Here is a 22,105-nt window from a genome sequence, read left to right as displayed (position 1 = left end):
TGCTTAAGGCTGAAACTGATCACCTAGCTAGCTAGCTAGAAGACTTGCCGGTAGAAACCCTTAGAGCAACTCCAGTAGTTGCCTAAAGAATTTCCTAAACAAATAATTTGGAGAATTATCATAAAATCCCCTCTCCAACGGCTCCTGAAATGAACTTGGTAAATTTACTAAGTTGCTATCCCAGCCAATTTGATCTCTACATGTAGCAAGTGTTTTCCGACTCCCGAACAGTCCAGTCGCGCCATTTTTTTTGTTTTGCGCGTTGCCATAGCCGCCCACGACCCACTCGCGCCATTTCAATCTCTTCAATCTCGTCCCCGCCGCCTCCAGGCCCTCATCTCCATCGCCGGTGCTTGGCCTCCCCTTCCCTCCATCGCCGGTGCTTGGCCTCCCCTTGCCATACGCCACCGACTAGCCGCGGTCCATTGGTGCCTGGCCTCCCCTTCCCCGACGCCATCCCCCGGTCCAACGTTGCCTGGCGTCCCCTTCAACGATGCCACCACCTGGCTCCCATTCGTCGGTGTCTGGCGCTCCCTTCGACGAAGGCACCACCTGGTCCCATCGGCAGGGATTTGTGTTCCTCCGGCAGGCCCTCGTCCCTTGTGGCAGAGGACGACTTGGATTGAAGGTATGACGAGTTCGTAACTGTGATGTTCTTGGTCAGGCATGGGAGATGGATGAGGGTCATCGTACTCCATACATAACACCATTGGTTGTCTTGAGCCCAAGACGTGGGGCAGCTGCCAGCTATTCATGTGGTGACGTTGGCGCCTGGGGACATGCTTGTCTTGTCGTCCGAGCAAAGGGTGCACGGATGTACTTCAAAAATGTTTGCTGAAACATATTGAACCTTTGCCAACTGGTTTAGAAGCTATAGAGAGTGAGAGAGATGAGAATGAACTAGTTTCAGTCAATATTAACTGAAACCCTTTCCTAGTATGTCTGTACTCATCTTGGGAATTATCTATCTTTCAATCTAGGCAGATCGAGACTTATTCCTTAACCAATCTTGAAGACCTCTTGTATAATGCAGTGCTACAATTTTTATTCAGTGGTAATAATGCAGTGCAGTGATTATAATTAAGTTGTACTATTTTTTTAGAATTCAGTTGTACATTTTGATTGTACAGTTTCATTTCAGATGCAAAGTAGTTTTATTTTGTTCATTTTCGATGCACATTACTTGTAAGCTCAAATTGATAGTAGTTCCAATGGTAATTTCATTTTCAGATGCAAAGTAGTTTTATTTTCACCTCGTATTATTTTCAGGCCTTATCCATTATCAGGCAAAGCACTTGTGTAACTTGTAAATTCTGAAAAGTAACATCACAGTACCGTTTTTTAGAGCCTGCCACACATTTCAAATACCTTTAGCAATTGTCATTTTCATAGCAGTCAGACTCAAATAATCCTAGATCATAATATGCCATTTATATATGTTTTAATATTTGCAGGTATGGAAGGGGATGGTTCTTACTTTACCAATCTTGTCAATGGAGCTTTTGAAACTTTTGAGGATGTATCTAAAACACCAGTTGAGTTGGAGCCAACTGCCCAAATAAAGGATATCAAAACGTCATCGAAGTCAAACCAGAAGCAAAAGGGTAAAAACTTTACTGAGGACGAAGATAGACTTCTTGTTGCAGCTTGGTTGAATGTTAGTACAGATCCTATTCAAGGGACAAATCAAACTAGAGGCACATTTTGGAGAATGATCTACTTATTCTTTGAGGAAAACAGAGGAACTTTTGCAGAACGTAGTGAGGGATCACTGTTGCATCGCTGGAGTTCTATCCAAGATGTAGTGAGCAAATTTTGTGGATGTATCAATAGTATAGAAACTAGAAATCAAAGTGGGATGACAATTCATGATAGGGTACGACATCATATAGAGTTGATCTAATATATAAATTCTAAAATTTTATTACTGACTGAGTTTACTGTTCTTTTTTCAGGTGGAGCAGGCTGAGAAGCTTTTCAAATCTCAAGATCCCCAGAACAAGACCTTTCAGTTTAGACATTGTTGGCTGTTATTGAGAAATCAACCAAAATGGAACGACAAGATGCATCAATTAGTAGCCGCGAAAAATAGTAACAAAAAACAGAAGACATCAAAGAAATCTAGTCCAACAAATGCTTATGCTCCATCTCAGGATATGAATGTTGTTGTCCCTGCAGAAACTGGCATTCCACACCTAGAAGCACCAGATAGACCCTTGGGGAAGAAGAAGGCAAAAGAGGCATTTCGTCGTGGTGGTACTAATGTCTGCAAAGAAGCATTAGACATTCTTTGGGCAAAGAAGGTTGAAGCTAACCAAGAGAAAGAGATAAAGAGAGAGGAAAGGTATGCTAAGTCATATGCTCTTGACAAAGAAAGGCTTGAGCTTGACAAAGAGAGAATTCAATAGAGAAGGAGAAGCTTAGCAATGAAGCCAACAATACTTACTTAAAGAGAATTGCTGAAGAAGAGAGAATCATGAACATGGACGTCAATACTTTAAATGAGATACAACAACAATATTACGTGAACCTTCAGTCTGAAATTATTACCCGTCGCATGAATTAGATAGCGATCCAGTTTTCTTTTAAGAATACTTGTAGGATTTTATCCTTTGGACTATATGCCTTAAATAGTTTCAATTTCTTATTATTGTTGGATTGTCTTGTGACATTTCATTTTCATATCAATGGACATAGTGTTGTGTGGTTGCCAAATAAATCTATTCTATTTCTAGTTGAATATGAATGTAGGTTGTGCTGTCTGATTCAATGGAGCCTGGCTATGAACTATTCGTCCTTCACGACTGATAGCAGCAATAGCGACTCATTGTTGATGCAGTAAATACTTGGACTCATTGTTTGCAAACTATAATTGTTGGACTACTAAATTCAGGAAATAGAAACAACTATAACAAATGAACTTAACAATATAAATTCCGGTGGTATTGCCACAAGTGCTGAACTAGATATTCTCTAAGTTGATAATGTGTATCAAGACGACGACAGTGCGCAGAACTCTTCTGCTGGCGTTACTTTCAGCGTCTTTGGTTCAGACCTGCTGGCGACGCATGCAAAAACTGGTCCACCAAATATTCAAAACGGTTCTAGCTTCCTATATTTCAACAACCGTTGGAGACCAACACGATTTTTACTTGCAAAGCTAATTTAGTAGCTTACTAAACATCCATTTAAGGAGCTATTATTTAGGCTACTACTGGAGTTGCTCTTAGTGTTGTGATATATGTTTTCTCATTACCTCGTCTTTGTTTGCAAGGTTCTCCCTAGCTAGCCATTGCAAGAAAATTTTTGGCAAAAAATATTGTCTCATATTAGAATCAAACACATCACAACATGTATATGCCTTAAAAGTCCTATTTGTTGTACAAAGGTGTCCTGGTTTTGTTCCCACAACAAGTAAATAGGTGAGAGGGTGATTTCGTGGGCTACTGTCCCAATGGCCCTGCTCTAGTGAGCTTTTTTCATGGGTTTGGCTCAAATTAGAGGTAGCATAATAAGCCAAAGTACGGGCATGAATAGTTGCATATGATACTGACAAATTGGGAGTAATTGGCTAAATAGCTAGCATTACCAAAAAAAACCAGTTCTCTCGTTCATCGGCGTGTCTTACGATGGGAACACATGCATATTGTAAACTTATAGCTGATGAATAAAGATATGCACGTTGTAGGTTGCCAGTAGCATTAAAGCCATCCTCATAGTCGATAACGGCTCTTAAACATACTATCCATCATTATGACATTTACGATGAAGACCATTGTCACCGTAATAATTAGCCGATGCAATAAATCTATTATTGGTATAACTAGCAATACCAACATAAGAATTTACATGGTTTGTAAAATAGTTATTAGAATCACATGATGCATTTGAAAGCTGTACCTCAGGATAACTATAGTACGGTGTCATACGTTGGTACTCCATGGACAACTCAACTCTAGATAGTACTTTACGAAGTTTGTTTCCGTGCCTCCACAACCACAACAATGAGGTGTGGCCATACCCTTTTTCCACCCCCTGCACCACCTCGGGATCTGAGCTCATCAGGATCGTGGTCGTGCTACACTGCTGCTCCTACGCCATAGCCCTACCCTATAGTCGAGAACACACATGGATTGGAGCGAAACGAGACACAGAGGGTAGGCCGCCGGACGTATATGTGGAAGGCATGCATCGAGGGGCGTGCGTCCAGTACAGCCTGTGCGTCGCCTGTTGCAATGGGAGGCCACCACGGGTGCACCGGGAGACGGGGCGCCAATCATACGCGCGTCAACTGTTGCAGCTGCAGGGCAGGGCAAGGGCAGTGCGCGCACCGATGTCGATGTGTCCCTCCCAGTCCCAGCTGTGCGGGGGGCCGGTTTATTTTATCTGCGCGGTCTCAGCGCGTCACATTTGTGAGCGCAACCGTGATCGATGGTGTTAAAGAATGTTAAGAGGGCCGCATGATGACCAGGGAATGTGGCCACAATCATATATGGTTCGTTCCTGTCTGTTTTGTTTCTTTGCCATTGTCGTCACCGAGCTTCTCTCAACACATCTAGCTGCTCAAACTCTACGATCGTCAGATTTAAATGACTACCCTCCAGAGCAAATAAATTGCTTGGGCATTCTAAATGAGACGGTGTATTATGACTTTATGAGTCTATTTCACTCTACAACTTAAACAAGAAAGTGAGGAGTGAAAAGATGATAGACTACCTCCTTCTTGAAACCAAACACGCTGCAAGTTCCTTACATTGCATGGCACGTGAGTGACATCAAATGATTTGGAACAAACATCCAAAACGTATGAAAAATTATCACTCCTAATTTTGGAGTCAGTCTTGTGAAGGTGAAAGAGAGTCTTCCTCATTCTAGATCCTTCACAATGATTAAAGACGGCCCCAAATTTGATTCTGGGAGGATAAATGGTCAATAAACTTGTAGTTGAGAAATCAATATCCTTGTTTATTAAACATTGGTAGACTCTAAATGATTAGTTTCCAACTAAAAGAAAAATATTTTTATGTTTTCAAATAATAAAATGATAATATAAATAAAATTGAACAATTTCTTTGAATAAATAAAATTTTAACAAGTGTTCGACGCATTCATACCCAAGCATATATTTTGTTTGATTTAAATTTTAAATTGATTTTTTGCGATTTAATTTTATGAGAAAAAACTTATATTAATTAATAATGAACTGTTAAAACAATATTTTTTTGGTATATATGTATTTTTGATATGCTGATAATTTTTGTTTGGTAGTATTTACATACTTCCATTAATTTTAATCTCTTTTTGGTGAAGATTTTTATTTAAATTAATGGAATATTCCTAAAACAATAAATTATGTAAAATAAGTACTTTATTAAGTTTATAATACTCTTGAATCTATTATAATTATATATATATGTTTAGTGTATTTCTTTATGTACAATGTTATAATAAAAATATAATTAGTTGATAAATAATATTTTTTTATAAAAATTGTATTTTATTTTGTTAATAATAATTTTGTATTTATCCTTATTGTTGGAATATATATATATATATATATATACCTTCTCTAAATTTATAAAAAGTATTGTCATTTGGAAATTTAAAAGAAAAACTAAATCGTCTCCTCCGTCCCGCCACAACCCTTTTCCCTTTCTCCCACTCTTCTCTTCCTCACGCTATGACATGTGGGGCCCATATGTCATATGTTTCTTCTTCCCCTAATCTTTGCTCGACCATGGTCGACACTGTCTATTGCTAAGCCCACGCACGCATCCTGTGTTCGCTCGCGTGTCCTCCTCCTCCGCGCCTGGCGCCTGCCCGAATCATCGCTCACGAATAAATGTCAATCGCCTAGACCCTTTCATTTCCCCCCTGATTCAATTCCCTACATGATTAATTCTTTTCCTTTCTCGTCTACCACCATTAACAACAATTGCATCATTCGATCAGATTTCTTTCCTTCTCCCGTCGCGATTTACTTCCTCTCTCTCGCGATCCATTTCTCCCACGTGTCGATCCCCTTCCTTCTATGTTTCTCCATTAATGGAAGCTTCAGATAAGTATAAATTTGGCAAGATTTTGTCTCCCCTCTCCTCTCTATAAATGGTGTGGCATCATCTCCCTTCCCCTCGGAGCTGAGCTCCCATGCTTACTTCTCCACCACACCCGAGCCTCACCGGAGCTTCTCTATTCGCGATATTGATCCACCGACACGCCATCGTTCTGCCATGTGTCCCACGCCGCGACCCGATCCCACATCAATTATGTTGTACCCTCGACGTCGAGCACCGTCATCCACTTCGCTGGCGCCCTTGCGCTCTACTCGTCCCTGTTCAGTCTCTGCTGAAGCCAAGATAGAAGATGAAGGCAAATTTCTCACGTTACCCTTCAAGTATAGGTTTAGTCACATTTAGGTCCTTGTGATAGTTTTTCTATTTTAAATGCATATTTTAGATCTAAATAAACTAAATATTGTTTCATTAAGTTTATAAGTTTATGATAATCTCTTCAAGATAATGTTTGTAATAGTCTACATATTTTCATAATTTAATTTGAATTGGGTTGTTATAATTAATGTATAGGTAGTTTCTCTAAATAAGAAATTAGAAAAATAAACTAAAGTGGGTATCCGAATTGTTAGGATAAATTTAATATTTTAAAATTATATATATACATATATGAAATTTCTATGTTATCAAGCACACTATTATAAATAAGTTTAAATTTTTGTATAAATTATTTTATACATTATTTGCTTCCTACAACAAAACAGGTAAAAATATATGTATTTGTATCCAAATTGTATTTGAATTTTATATCTACCATTTTAGAAGATATATGATAAACTTAAGGTTAAACTTTTATGAATCTTTAGAAGTTCAATGTTATAAATAATGAATTTATATAGCAGATTCTATACCCTATTTATTCATAATCGAAGAAAAAAACCAAAAAAAAATATCCGAATAAGTATTTTACCCCTGCTTCTAATCTCATATCATGTGCATGATGAGGGGGATGCAGTGTTAGGCCAGGACAGCGACCACTTTTATTCTTGGTGCTCCTTGGTCTCCTGGTACAGGGCCACGATGAACCCCAGGCACCTCTGTTTAGGTCCCATCCTGCTCCAGATTGCAGCAGCAAGGATATCTATGTATGTATGCACTGAAATAGTTGTGAACTCGTGATCAAGTTGTCGATACGATCCCAGCGCTTCTAGTGGACGACGAGGTGAACACGTACGTATGCCCCCACATAATTGCAGCATTTAGAAACTGGTGTTTTTTATTTTGTTGTTTGTTCGTCAGTCATCAGAAGAACTCAATTTGAACAGCACGGATGTGGGAGAACTGCAGCAGATTGTCCTGACGGGTGCGCAGCTGTGGCCATCTCATGATCTGCCCGCTGGCGTTGATGTGTGGCTTCAAGTAGTACTTGCAAGTGGATGACTGGCTGCTCTGTCAAGTTAGTTACACTAGCCGTTCGTGGATATTAAAATAGACTCTGCCAAGGCTTTTCAGTCGAAGACAGCATGCAGCTCCATTATTATTATTTTTTTAAAAAAAAGGAAAAAAGAAATAACCAAGAGAATTCTATTATAGAAACATGGATCAGGCTAATATTTTTTTTAATAAAAAATAAGCTGAATGGTTGATAAGGAGATTAGTGGACATGGTCGATCAGATGTTCTTGCAAGTGCTTGTATGCCCATATGGCCATACCTTGCTTTGATATCAAATGAACATCATATCAAATATAATAGACGTTGCACCATTCAATGTTGCCTTGAGCCGAAATTATTGGCCATTTAAACAAGAAATAAGATAGAAAAAGAAGTGACAATCAAAAGAAATCCTTCACATCATATATAGCTGTCCTGAGATAAGCTAACACAGCTGCAGCGTTGTCAGTACCAAAGTTCAAACATTTGCTAACCGCTCACATCAGCATCCTCGACTCAGTCAAGACTCAAGAGCTAGTGAGATGACGAGTCCCGATTTCAACGCCAGAATCTTTCAGGAAATCTACTATAGTATGATGATCTGTAGCTTGTGACGAAGGCAACGCCTACCTGTAAGGCTGTAATGACCCCTAACAACCTGGCTAATAAACCCCAAGAAGAGAAGACAGCTATAGTACGTAGCTAGAGTATTAGTGTATGAGCATACTACATGCATATGTTGGCCTAGGGTCGATGACTCTTAACACCCAACATCCGACAACTGGATTAAGAACCAGAGTGGTGATCAAGTAAGCAAAAAGGCAGTGCCGAGAGTATCCAACCGCACTATCGCTTAATTCATGGGTGAAAGTGATTAACAATTTGAATAAGCCTTGGTCTTCTGCTGCGGCAGATGCTGCTGCTACGCACATGCATGGACGGAGACAAGAGCATGGAGCTTGGTCTGGCCGGCAGCTTTGTGGTGGTGGTGTGCGACCAAGTGTCCTTGCCATATGGCACCTTTGCTGCTGCTAAAAGAGAAAGGAAATGGTTCTCTTTTAGGCCAGTTGCTCTCATTATGCATTGCACTTATGAATTATGCATGCATGCATGATGAAGGGCAGATATAGGTCCATGGCCACCCTCAGCCACGGACCAAAGTGGTCCAAAATTTTTTTTAACTTGAAGGATCGAAACAAGTGGCCAAAGGAGGTAAACTCATAAAAGTTCTTGCTTTAGTCAATCTTAGTTTATTTTAAAAAATGTCCACCCATTACTGTAAGACACCAAAATCGCAAGAGCGCCAAAATAAGAGCACTTCAATCAACAGATAAACTAAGATTGAAAGGAAAAATAATTAAATGAAAAAAACATAAAAGAGCCGGACCTAAAGGTGTCTATCACATCACATGACCCATTTAGTCTCGATTGGTAAGATCCTCTTTAATCCCTGTTTACTGATCTAGAACTAAAGAGCGAGGTGTCTTTAATTTAGTCTCGGATCGGCAGCCCTAACTGGAAAACCAACACTGACGAGGTCGGTTTTCCAACCAGGATAGAAGCTAGATCTTGTACTAGTGTATAAGTAAAAATCTCCCTCAATTGCTTTCAAATACTCTTCAACGCTATTGGAATACTGCTGCCATCACATTATATATGTTAATGACAGCGGTGACAGCATCCGCATCAAACAACAAACAGCTTGATGAACCGTGTGTGGATTCATCACAAAAAAAAAAAAAAAACAGACTATACGGATCCACTCAGATCCGGCTAGAACCGAGGAGATGCAATGCAGCCAACCAAATACACTATTAGCCCCTGCTGCGCCTAACCCTATATAGTCGTCGATTCCCTCTTATAATCGTAGCCCTGGCGTACGTGGAAGCCATGCATGCAGAGGGATCGAGCGTGCATCCGGTACAGCATGTGTAGTGCTGTTGTGAACTTCAACTTGCAATGGGAGACCACCACGGTCCACGGGTGCAGGGCGGGCCTGTATGGTTGCATTGGGCGCCAATCATGGCCCTGGCACACGTCGCACAAGCTAGCCATTTGTGAGCATTATCGGAGGTTCTAGTATGCCTGAACTCAGACGGTGTGCGGTGTTTAGAAAATGCTGTGACTGTGAGGTCCTGATTGCTTGCATTTGTGAGCTTCTTGATCCATGCACCATTATTGATCAAGCTGGCTGTTTGTTAATCAATTTCCAGTGGGAGAGTGAGCACAAGCTAATGTACGTGTATAGAACATCGACCGATTGTTGGTTTTAAATGAAGCGAAAAAACCTTTATACGTGGGAACAGGATCCACTGTCGTCCAAAAGCGGTTCTTTTATTTAGCTCGCTCTCTCTCTCTCTCTCTCTCTCTCTCTCTCTCTCTCTCTCTCTCTCTCTCTCTCTCTCTCTCTCTCTCTTAATTATAACTGCGCGGCTTAGGATGTATACTAGCTAGCAGTGTATGTACTACACCATTTGTGGGTACGTAGGATCATGCATAGTCAGAAAAGTTGGGCAACTTGGAATGGTAGCCAACAATAACTCTTTACATTTGTGCCTCTTCAGTTTCCCCTATAATCCAAGTCTCTGTTTTCATTTAGCCACCATGCAATTTTGTCATTGTTTAGCTATAGAAAAAAAATGTCAGTTGTCTCTGAGTGAGTTTAATTGTATCAGTTAGTTGTGCTAGATTGTTGTCTAAAGATTTATAAAGATTCAGACCCCTAAAATAAAGCAACTTCCAAATCAATGTCAACTTTATAAATAACGTCACCGGTGTCATCACCACTAGAGATATAGGATTATCTACACTATAAAGCAGTATATCATAATGTTTCTCTATTGGTTTTTTTTTACAAAATTCATCGGTATCAGATGACACCAATAAATGTCCCTAGCTCTGCCCCTATAATTGGTTGCATGCTCCTCGGCAACCTGACTTTGCATGTGCATTGACTGCTCCACAACGCCTTATTGGATGCCTGCATGAGGATGGCCACGCCTGCATGTGCGTGTGCAGCATAGACCAAACCAAACCCTTCCGGTTGTACGCGCGGAAACACGGGGAAGTTGTGTTTGCGCAGCAGACCAGGCTCATGTGAGCCATGCGTCGGTTACCCAGGCAACCAATCATGTGGTGAGTCATCTAACTTTGTCCTAAAGCAAGACCATATCAAAAAAATGGACAGTATCGTAGTAGGGCTAAAATAACGTTTGGACATTATTTAATAAATTACAATTTTCTAGAAACAGAAACAAAGGGTCCTCTGTCAAAGAAAAAACGGACGAGAAGGGGTGATGTGTAGTATGACCATTATTGGTGTTTGAACAAGGGAATGACACCAATTTCAAACACTTCAACTCAAATTGCCACTATATATCCAACTAATATTTAGATAGGATTTGGGGGTTCTCCAACTAATATCTAGAGAGGATTTGGGGGTTTTCTTTGTTTTCCATTTTATCCATAAGCACATACTGAAACAAACATGTTTCCTATTCAAACTTTTTTTGGCTATGTTGCTTTTTCATCATAATTTCCAAGTGAGTTTCCTAAAAAGACTTGTACCAACTAAAGAAATTCTTCTATTGATGAACCGAGGAAGGGGACAAAAAAAAGATGGATGTGAGTCAAAATTTCCTTTCAACAACTTAGTTGTTGTCCCAAGCAACCCTAGAAAATCAAAGATCAGCAAAGAGATGATTAAAAGTCAATTTTCAATTGGGAAAACATAATGAAACACTCAAACTCTATAAAAAATACAACATAGATGAAAACCACAATGGCACTCTCCACCTCTATCACCAAGAGGCAAGAGACCAACTAGAAACTCACAAGTTAGCTAGTGAATGTTCCTTGGAGCAACAACAATCTAATAGAAAAAATGGCATGAAAATGGAACAATAAATGCAAGAAAACACAAAGCAAAAACTTGTTGGAAATAGACCATCAGACAGTCTGATGGTAGGCATCGGACTATCTAATGCCTATGATTTGAGCTTGTTGGATAGGACTCGTGCATCATTCACATGGTTTGATGCCTGTCGAATAGTCCACGAGTGACCATCGTACAGTTTGATGCTCCTCTATAGCGCACGTGAAAACCCAAACTACACCGCGCCAAAAACCCCACCATTGGATTGTCTGATGCATGTAGTCGACGCTCTTGTCCGATTCCCACAAAAACTGTATGTCTAGGTCCAAATTCAAACAGTTCTTGGCCAAACCAAAACTAACTTTGACTAAGCTTTAGAGAGGGTCACAAGAAAGTTAGGTGGCTATTTCTAGGTGATCATTGCCTAAAAAGAAGTCAAACACTAGGAATTGAAGAAGAACGGGACAAGAATGAGGTTTTCTCCTAAGAACAAAATTGGTCTAAAGTTGATACTCATGTAAAATCATATAAAAGCACTTGGTAGAAATGATTTCACACATACTTGCACCAGCTAAATCGACCAAAAGTACCACAAAAGCTCAAATCCAAGAAAACAAACAAAAATACTAAGAGGGAAGAAATTAGGAGAATAAAATTAATACAAGAACTCGAACTTGGATCTTTACTCTACCAAGAAAAAAGGTGGTAAGGACCTCCTTTCCCAGTTAGATCAAGTCTACAAGATTTTTTAAATAGATGAAAGATAAATCAAAGGCTAAATCACTTATAGAGCTATTGCAATAGTCTAGGAGAAGAAACTTAAAAAGAGTGTTGAAAATTGTATCACTAGAGAGATGGCCGGTTGTGGTATCCTTCTATCTTATTTATAGGTATTTTGGTTGAACCACTTAACCCAGGGGCAAAATGGTCCAACTTAAGGAATTCTCATTTGACGGCCACACGTTCTTCACGACTTTGTTTTGCCTTGATGCAAGCTTTAGGATGATGTTATGTGCCTCCATCCATTCCCACCAGAACAACAACTAGTTTTGAAGTCCAATCTCAAGAAACTGCATGTCTAGTAGTTTTGATGCCTAAAGCACCAAACCCCTTGTGAGTAGCGTATCCAAAATGCTCTCTCCATGATCTCAATGTGTGCCACCGCCAATCCTCCACTACCCAATCACCAAGTTCTCTAGTGCATCTACTTTAATTGATCAACCATAGTCTTGACTTGGTCAACACAACCTACTCTACTCTTGCCATTATGGTGGATACCATAGTACACTATGATTGCTATACTCCTGAAGCTCGTGCGTCCTCAACATTTTCTACATTCTCCTTTTGATCCTTGCATTCTCCAAGGGGGAGTTGGCTTCTTTCTCTTTTTACCATGTTTTGACGCTTGCTGGGTGCACTTGTCAACAAGGGGAGAAGTACAAGAAAAGTAATTGGGGAGAAGCTTTAAGAAGAATTGTGATTTTGGGTCCTTTGGGGTAAATCTTGGAGATGTGCAATTGGGGAAGAATTTGGGGAGTTCGTCTTGTTTACACTATTTTTGTCGAGGATGACTGACCTTCTATTAGGTTTTTAAGTTGTGCTTCAGGGAGAGATGTTTTGTCAGGGGGAGTTTCTGAGTCATGGGGAGCTTTTGCTAGTTGTGTTGAGGCCTCTTTCTAGAGGAACTACCTTTGATTTCAGCTTTTGTGCTTCGATTTAGCTTTGTCTGTTGGCTAGTAGTGTTGGTCCCCTCTTCTACCTCTTGTTGAAGACTAGCCATTTTTCTCACTTGGTTGTGTTGAGTCGTTGCCTATTTCTTTGGGGACCAAGCTTTCCTCACTCTGGATGACCTGCTTTGGATTTTGTTTGGCTTTTGGTCATCTAAGTGAGCTTCTATTTTTCTTCCTTCTTTTGCTGATATATGTTCTATGGTGGTATTGACAATGAACTCATCAAGGGGGAGATTACAAACAGAAGGTTGACTTGTCCCATATGGTTTGGGTTGATGATGAGTGATTATCAGCGGGTAGTGTCTTGGGTTGAGTAATGTGGACTAACCAGGGCATGAGTTATATGTTGCACAACCATGTCTCTTGGTTTGTGGTGTGCTAGTGTGGAGCATAGGGACTATGGTTGGCAGCAAAGGTGAAGGCCATGCAGGTTCGTGCAGATGTATCGGGAGCAGCGAAAGACGAGCGCTGGGATTTGACCGAGGGATCGAAGCATCTAGGTGACTAACCGTGGTGACCGACACCTGGGACACGCACCGACACGATGATGTGGCAGAGAGGATCATGTCACTGGCACGATCGAGGACTGGTGGGACACGTGCCAGGACATGGGGGACACGCATGCGGTGCTGAAAGGGAATTAGGCTTACACCTAGTTCCTAAATAGTTTTGGTGGTTGAATCGCCCAACACAAATAAATTGGACTAACTAGTTCGCTCTAGATTACATGTTCTACAGGTGCCAAAGGTTCATCTACAACTATACTAATTCGACTGTCCGGAATACCGTAGATTATTCCGGACAGGAGAAGCTTTTTGGAAAAACAGGCCAAGCGCGGACCGTCCGGGCCCTTGCGGCGGACCGTCCGCGACACAAGGATGACCCTCGGACAGAACCAATGCAAAAAACACAAGTTTCCACTACAGACTGTCCGGAGGAAAAGCAAAGACCGTCCGAGCCCTCGCGCGGACCGTCCGGCCTCAGGCGCGGACCGTCCGGTCGGTAAGAAACCGAAAAACCCGAAGGTGACGGGTTCGGAGAAATGAATTATAGGGGGCCTCGCGGACCGTCCGGGGTGCACGACCGGACCGTCCGCGACTGGCTCTGTCTGACATCTGACGACGCATTAAATGCAATATAGCCGTTGCTATAGCCGTTACTGCTGACCGTTGCATTTTCAGCCGTTGATCTATAGGGGCGGACCGTCCGCACCAGGAGGGCGGACCGTCCGCGCTCAGCAGAATGGCCCAACGGCTAGGAAGTGGTTGGTGGCTATAAATACAACCCCAACCACCTCCATTCACTTAATCCAAGCATTCCAACCCTCAACATTCAATACAAGAGCTAGCAATCCATTCCAAGACACATTCAAAGCCTCCATCTCTCCAAGTTTCACAATTGAGAAAAGAGATCATTAGTGATTAGTGGCTTGAGAGAGAAAGTGGTCCGTGTGTCATTTGTCGCTCTTGTTGCTTGGCTTTTTAATCGTGCTTTCTTGATTCCTTCATTGCGATAAAACTCACTTGTATTTGAGGCAAGAGACACCAATCTTGTGGTGATCCTTGTAGGAACTTTGTGTTCCAAGTAATTGAGAAAAGAAAGCTCACTCGGTCCGAGGGACCGTTTGAGAGAGGGAAGGGTTGAAAGAGACCCGGCCTTTGTGGCCTCCTCAACGGGGAGTAGGTTTGCGAAAACCGAACCTCGGTAAAACAAATCCGCGTGTCACACTCCTTATTTCATTACGATTTGTTTTGCACCCTCTTTCTCGGACTCGTTTATATTTCTAACACTAACCCGGCTTGTAGTTGTGTTTATATTTTTCAGTTTCGCCCTATTCACCCCCCCTCTAGGCGACTATCAATTGGTATCAGAGCCCGGTGCTTCATTAGAGCCTAACCGCTCGAAGTGATGTCGGGAGATCACGCCAAGAAGGAGATGGAGACCGGCGAAAAGCCCACTACAAGCTACGGGAGCACTTCATCGGAAGAGTCCCGCACCAAAAGGAGGGAGAAGAAGAAGAGCTCCTCCAACAAAGGGAAGGAGAAGAAATCTTCTTCTCACCACAAAGAGAAGAAGGAAAAATCTTCTTCCCACAAGCCGCATCGGAAAGGTGACAAGCACAAGAGGATGAGGAAAGTGGTCTACTACGAGACCGACACTTCATCAACATCGACCTCCGACTCCGATGCGCCCTCCGTCACTTCTAAGCGCCAAGAGCGCAAGAAGTATAGTAAGATCCCCCTACACTACCCTCGCATTCCTAAACATACACCTTTGCTTTCCGTCCCATTAGGTAAACCACCAACTTTTAATGGTGAAGATTATGCTATGTGGAGTAATTTAATGCGATTTCATCTAACCTCTCTCCACAAGAGTATATGGGATGTTGTTGAGTATGGTGTACAGGTACCATCAATAGGGGATGAGGACTATGACACGGACGAAGTGGCCCAAATCGAGCACTTCAACTCCCAAGCCGCAACCATCCTCCTTGCCTCTCTAAGCAAGGAAGAATACAACAAAGTACAAGGGTTGAAGAACGCCAAAGAGATTTGGGATCTTCTCAAGACGGCGCACGAAGGTGATGAACTCACCAAGATCACCAAGCGGGAAACGATCGAGGGGGTGAAAGGGAATTAGGCTTACACCTAGTTCCTAAATAATTTTGGTGGTTGAATTGCCCAACACAAATCTTTGGACTAACTAGTTTGCCCAAGTGTATAGATTATACAGGTGTAAAAGGTTCACACTCAGCCAATAAAAAGACCAAGTGTTGGATTCAATAAATGAGCAAAGGGGCAACCGAGGGCACCTCTGGTCTGGCGCACCGGACTGTCCGGTGTGCCACCGGACAGTGCACAGTACCTGTCCGGTGCACCAGGGGACTCAGACTCAAACTCTTCACCTTCGGGAATTCCAGGGGCGACTCGGCTAAAATTCACCGGACTGTCCGGTGTACACCGGACAGTGTCCGGTGCGCCAAAGGAGGTCGGCCTCAGGAACTCGCCAGCTTCGGGAAAAGCCAACGGCTCGTCCGCTATAAATCACCGGACTGTCCGGTGTGCACCGGACTGTCCGGTGCAACTCCAGGACAACGGCTCCCTGCGGCGCCAACGGCTCCCTGCGGTGCATTAAATGCGCGCGCAGCGCGCGCAGTCGTCAGACTCGCCCATACCGGTGCACCGGACATCAAACAGTGCATGTCCGGTGTGCACCGGACACCCAGGCGGGCCCACAAGTCAGAAGCTCCAACGGTCAGAATCCAACGGCAGTGATGACGTGGCAGGGGCACCGGACTGTCCGGTGTGCACCGGACTGTCCGGTGCGCCATCGAGCAGAAGCCTCCAGCCAACGGTCAAGTTTGGTGGTTGGGGCTATAAATACCCCAACCACCCCACCATTCATTGCATCCAAGTTTTCCCACTTCTCAACCACTTACAAGAGCTAGGCATTCAATTCTAGACACATTCAAAGAGATCAAATCCTCTCCAATTCCACACAAAACCCTAGTGACTAGAGAGAGTGATTTGCCGTGTTCTTTTGAGCTCTTGCGCTTGGATCGCATTCTTTCTTTCTCTTTTGCTCTTGTGATCAGCACTCAATTGTAACCGAGGCAAGAGGCACCGATTGTGTGGTGGCCCTTGCGGGGAAGTTTTGTTCCCGGTTGATTGAGAAGAAGGAAAGCTCACTCGGTCCAAGGGACCGTTTGAGAGAGGGAAGGGTTGAAAGAGACCCGGCCTTTGTGGCCTCCTCAACGGGGAGTAGGTTTGCAAGAACCGAACCTCGGTAAAACAAATCTCCGTGTCTCACTTGCTTATTTGCTTGGGATTTGTTTTGCGCCCTCTCTCTTGGACTCGTTTATTATTACTAACGCTAACCCCGGCTTGTAGTTGTGTTTATATTTGTAAATTTCAGTTTCGCCCTATTCACCCCCCCCCCCTCTAGGCGACTATCAATTGGTATCAGAGCCCGGTGCTTCATTAGAGCCTAACCGCTCGAAGTGATGTCGGCAGATCACGCCAAGAAGGAGATGGAGACCGGCGAAAAGCCCACTACAAGCTACGGGAGCACTTCATCGGAAGAGTCCCGCACCAAAAGGAGGGAGAAGAAGAAGAGCTCCTCCAACAAAGGGAAGGAGAAGAAATCTTCTTCTCACCACAAAGAGAAGAAGGAAAAATCTTCTTCCCACAAGCCGCATCGGAAAGGCGACAAGCACAAGAGGATGAGGAAGGTGGTCTACTACGAGACCGACACTTCATCAACTTCTACCTCCGACTCCGATGCGCCCTCCGTCACTTCTAAGCGCCAAGAGCGAAAGAAGTATAGTAAGATCCCCCTACGCTACCCTCGCATTTCCAAACATACACCTTTACTTTCCGTCCCATTAGGCAAACCACCAACTTTTGATGGTGAAGATTACGCTAGGTGGAGCGATTTAATGCGATTTCATCTAACCTCGCTCCACAAAAGCATATGGGATGTTGTTGAGTTTGGCGCGCAGGTACCATCCGTAGGGGATGAGGACTATGATGAGGATGAGGTGGCCCAAATCGAGCACTTCAACTCTCAAGCAACAACAATACTCCTCGCCTCTCTAAGTAAAGAGGAGTATAACAAAGTACAAGGGTTGAAGAACGCCAAGGAGATTTGGGATGTACTCAAAACCGCGCACGAGGGAGATGAGCTCACCAAGATCACCAAGCGGGAAACGATCGAGGGGGAGCTCGGTCGGTTCCGGCTCAACAAAGGGGAGGAGCCACAACACATGTACAACCGGCTCAAGACTTTGGTAAACCAAGTGCGCAACCTCGGGAGCAAGAAGTGGGACGACCACGAAGTGGTAAATGTTATTTTAAGATCTCTCATTTTTTTAAATCCCACTCAAGTTCAATTGATTCGTGGTAATCCTAGATATACTAAAATGACCCCCGAGGAAGTTATCGGGCATTTTGTAAGTTTTGAGTGCATGATAGAAGGCTCGAGGAAAATCAACGAGCTTGGCGACCCATCCGAAGCCCAACCCGTTGCATTCAAGGCAACGGAGGAGAAGAAGGAGGAGTCTACACCAAGTAGACAACCAATTGACGCCTCCAAGCTCGACAATGAGGAGATGGCCCTAATCATCAAAAGCTTTAGGCAAATCCTCAAGCAACGGAAGGGGAAGGACTACAAACCTCGTTCCAAGAAGGTTTGCTACAAGTGTGGTAAGCCCGGTCACTTTATTGCAAAATGTCCTATGTCTAGTGACAGTGACAGGGGCGACGACAAGAAGGGAAGAAGAAAGGAGAAGAAGAAGTATTACAAGAAGAAGGGCGGCGATGCCCATGTTTGTCGGGAGTGGGACTCCGACGAAAGCTCAAGCGACTCCTCCGACGACGAGGACGCCGCCCACATCGCCGTCACAAAAGGCCTTCTCTTCCCCAACGTCGGCCACAAGTGTCTCATGGCCAAGGACGGCAAAAAGAAGGTAAAATCAAGGTCCTCCACTAAATATGAAACATCTAGTGATGAGGATGATGATAAAAATGAGGAGGATACCTTGCGCATTCTTTTTGCTAACCTTAACATGGAACAAAAGGAAAAATTAAATGAACTAATTAGTGCCATCCATGAAAAGGATGATCTCTTGGACTCCCAAGAGGACTTCCTAATCAAGGAGAATAAGAAACATGTTAAGGTTAAAAATGCTTACGCTCTACAAGTTGAAAAATGTGAAAAATTGTCTAGTGAGCTAAGCACTTGCCGTGAGATGATTGACAACCTTAGAAATGAAAATGCCATTTTAAATGCTAAGGTTGATTCACATGTTTGTAATGTTTCAATTCCCAATCTTAGAAATGATAACGTTGACTTGCTTGCTAAGATTGATGAATTGAATGCATCTCTTGCTAGCCTTAGATTAGAGAATGAAAATTTAATTGCTAAGGCTAAAAATTTTGATGTTTGCAATGCTACTATTTCCGACCTTAGAACTAAGAATGAAATGTTGCATGCTAAGGTTGTAGAGCTTAAATCTTGCAAAACCTCTACATCTAATGTTGAGCATGTTTCTATTTGCACTAGATGTAGAGATATTAATATTGATGCTATCCATGATCACCTAGCCTTAATTAAAAAACAAAATGATCATATAGCCAAACTAGATGCTAAAATTGCCGAGCACAACTTAGAAAATGAGAAATTTAAATTTGCTCGTAGCATGCTTTATAATGGGAGACGCCCTGGCATCAAGGATGGCATTGGCTTCCAAAGGGGAGACAATGTCAAACTTAATGCCCCTCCTAAGAACTTGTCTAACTTTGTTAAGGGCAAAGCTCCCATGCCTCAGGATAACGAGGGTTACATTTTATACCCTGTCGGCTATCCTGAGAGCAAAATTAGGAAGATTCATTCTAGGAAGTCTCACTCTGGCCCTAATCATGCTTATATGTATAAGGGTGAGACATCTAGCTCTAGGCAACCAACCCTTGCCAAGTTGCCTAAGAAGAAAATTCCTAATGCATCAAATGATCATGCCATTTCATTTAAAACTTTTGATGCATCTTATGTGCTTACTAGCAAATCCGGCAAAGTAGTTGCCAAATTTGTTGGGGGCAAACACAAGGATTCCAAGACTTGTGTTTGGGTACCCAAAGTTCTTGTATCTAATGCCAAAGGACCCAAAACAGTTTGGGTACCTAAAGTCAAGAACTAAATTTGTTTTGTAGGTTTATGCATCCGGGGGCTCAAGTTGGATACTCGACAGCGGGTGCACAAACCACATGACAGGGGAGAAAAGGATGTTCTCCTCATATGAGAAAAACCAAGATCCCCAACGAGTTATCACATTCGGGGATGGAAATCAGGGTTTGGTCAAAGGATTGGGTAAAATTGCTATATCTCCTGACCATTCTATTTCCAATGTTTTTCTTGTTGATTCCTTAGACTACAACTTGCTTTCTGTTTCCCAATTATGTCAAATGGGCTACAACTGTCTTTTTACTGATACAGGTGTCACTGTCTTTAGAAGAAGTGATGATTCAATAGCATTTAAGGGTGTGTTAGAGGGTCAGCTATACTTAGTGGATTTTGATAGAGCTGAACTCGACACATGCTTAATTGCTAAGACTAACATGGGTTGGCTCTGGCACCGCCGACTAGCCCATGTTGGGATGAAGAATCTTCATAAGCTTCTAAAGGGAGAGCACATTTTAGGATTAACAAATGTTCATTTTGAGAAAGACAGGATTTGTAGCGCATGCCAGGCAGGGAAGCAAGTTGGAGTCCATCATCCACACAAGAACATCATGACTACCGACAGGCCGCTTGAGCTACTCCACATGGATCTATTCGGCCCGATTGCTTACATAAGCATCGGCGGGAGTAAGTACTGTCTTGTAATAGTGGATGATTATTCTCGCTTCACTTGGGTATTCTTTTTACAGGAAAAATCTCAAACCCAAGAGACCTTAAAGGGATTCTTGAGACGGGCTCAAAATGAGTTCGGCCTAAGGATCAAGAAAATAAGAAGCGACAATGGGACGGAGTTCAAGAACTCACAAATCGAAGGCTTCCTTGAGGAGGAGGGCATCAAGCATGAGTTCTCTTCTCCCTACACTCCACAACAAAATGGTGTAGTGGAGAGGAAGAATCGAACTCTATTGGACATGGCACGAACCATGCTTGATGAGTACAAAACACCGGACCGGTTTTGGGCCGAAGCGGTCAACACCGCCTGCTACGCCATCAACCGGTTATATCTTCACCGAATCCTCAGGAAGACATCATATGAACTCCTAACCGGTAAAAAGCCCAACATTTCATATTTTAGAGTTTTTGGTAGCAAATGCTTTATTCTTATTAAAAGAGGAAGAAAATCTAAATTTGCTCCTAAAACCGTAGAAGGCTTTTTACTTGGTTATGACTCAAACACAAGGGCATATAGGGTCTTTAACAAGTCCACTGGACTAGTTGAAGTCTCATGTGACGTTGTGTTTGATGAAACTAACGGCTCTCAAGTAGAGCAAGTTGATCTTGATGAGATAGGTAATGAAGAGGCTCCATGCATCGCGCTAAGGAACATGTCCATTGGGGATGTGTGTCCTAAGGAATCCGAAGAGCCTCCAACTGCACAAGATCAACCATCCTCCTCCATGCAAGCATCTCCACCAACTCAAAATGAGAATGAGGCTCAAGATGATGAAGAACAAAATCAAGAAGATGAGCCACCTCAAGATGATGGCAATGATCAAGGGGGAGATGAAAATAATCAAGAAAAGGAGGATGAGGAAGAACCAAGGCCGCCACACCCAAGAGTCCACCAAGCAATCCAACGAGATCACCCCGTCAATACCATCCTCGGCGACATTCATAAGGGGGTAACCACTAGATCTCGTGTTGCTCATTTTTGTGAACATTACTCGTTTGTTTCCTCTATTGAGCCACATAGGGTAGAGGAAGCACTTCAAGATTCGGATTGGGTGGTGGCGATGCAAGAGGAGCTCAACAATTTCACAAGGAACGAGGTATGGCATTTAGTTCCACGTCCTAACCAAAATGTTGTAGGAACCAAATGGGTCTTCCGCAATAAGCAAGATGAGCATGGTGTGGTGACAAGGAACAAAGCTCGACTCGTGGCCAAAGGATATTCACAAGTCGAAGGTTTGGATTTCGGTGAAACCTATGCACCCGTAGCTAGGCTTGAGTCAATTCGCATATTATTAGCCTATGCTACTTACCATGGCTTTAAGCTTTATCAAATGGACGTGAAAAGTGCCTTCCTCAACGGACCGATCAAGGAAGAGGTCTATGTTGAGCAACCTCCCGGCTTTGAAGACAGTGAGCATCCTAACCATGTTTATAGGCTCTCTAAGGCGCTTTATGGGCTCAAGCAAGCTCCAAGAGCATGGTATGAATGCCTTAGAGATTTCCTTATTGCTAATGGCTTCAAAGTCGGAAAAGCCGATCCTACACTCTTTACTAAAATTCTTAAAAATGACTTGTTTGTATGCCAAATTTATGTTGATGATATTATATTTGGGTCTACTAACGAGTCTACATGTGAAGAGTTTAGTAGGA

This window comes from Zea mays, chromosome 4, assembly GCF_902167145.1.
Source record: "Zea mays cultivar B73 chromosome 4, Zm-B73-REFERENCE-NAM-5.0, whole genome shotgun sequence".
NCBI lineage: Eukaryota > Viridiplantae > Streptophyta > Magnoliopsida > Poales > Poaceae > Zea > Zea mays.
Note: the sequence above shows the minus strand (reverse complement) of the source record.